Below are 917 nucleotides of genomic sequence, written 5' to 3' on the forward strand. Positions count from 1 at the left end.
ATGTAACTGTACAATACTGGGTGGGGATGCAGCCAGGGGTTAAACTGGGTGTGGATGGATGAGCCATTTCTAGATGATCTTGCATGTTGCTTCTCCACATTTGCTCTATTTCCCAGCTGGGAAATTTACTCTATTTATCCCCTGGGCTAGCACAGTGTCCCTCCGATGCAAGTCCTGGTACACCCTAGCTGAGTGAGTAAAGAAACAAATGGATTTGGAATGTTGTCCTCCAGCACCCCTGGCTCCAGGGGGCAGTTAGGGTTTTAAATAGGGAAGCGTCATGATCATGTCTAGAGGGAGACATAGGGCAGGAGAGAGAAGCCCCAGGTTTGTGAGGCTGGCAAGGTATCATTGTAGGAGTGCATCTCTAGTTCCATGGAGGGAGGCAGTTAGGAGGAAGGGATGGGTTTGAGAGGTACTTGATGGCTTCTTGGGTGGGAGGTGAGAAACGAGGTCAAGTCTAGGAGGTTTTCAAATTTCTGCCACAAGGCCTGAGTGTTGGGTGGTGCCACTCATGTACCAGAGAAGGGGAGATAAAGGATTAATGCAACTCCTGAGTCTAGGGTGCATTTAGAAACATCTAATGGTCAGCCAAAATGTGGGGCCTGGAGTCCAAGAGGGAGGTCTGGGCTGGGAGAACAAATGGACATTGACAGCATCTAGGTAGTGCTAGAAACCAGGCAGCACAAGAAGAACCCAGGGAGGGAGCCCTCCAGGCCAGGGCTGCAGGGTCCTGGGGCTTGTGGAGGAATCTGAGCAGGGTGACCCAAAGCTGCAGCCAGTGGTAATGGAGCCAGAGTTACGGCTTGAGGGAACCATTGTCAGATGCAAAAGGACCGTGCCACTTTCACCTTGAGTGGTCAAAAAGTGACTATAAGACTGAATGTCAAAATATTAAAACTCAGGATAGAACGAGG

Source organism: Ictidomys tridecemlineatus, chromosome 3, assembly GCF_052094955.1.
Source record: "Ictidomys tridecemlineatus isolate mIctTri1 chromosome 3, mIctTri1.hap1, whole genome shotgun sequence".
In the NCBI taxonomy this organism is placed as follows: Eukaryota; Metazoa; Chordata; class Mammalia; order Rodentia; family Sciuridae; genus Ictidomys; species Ictidomys tridecemlineatus.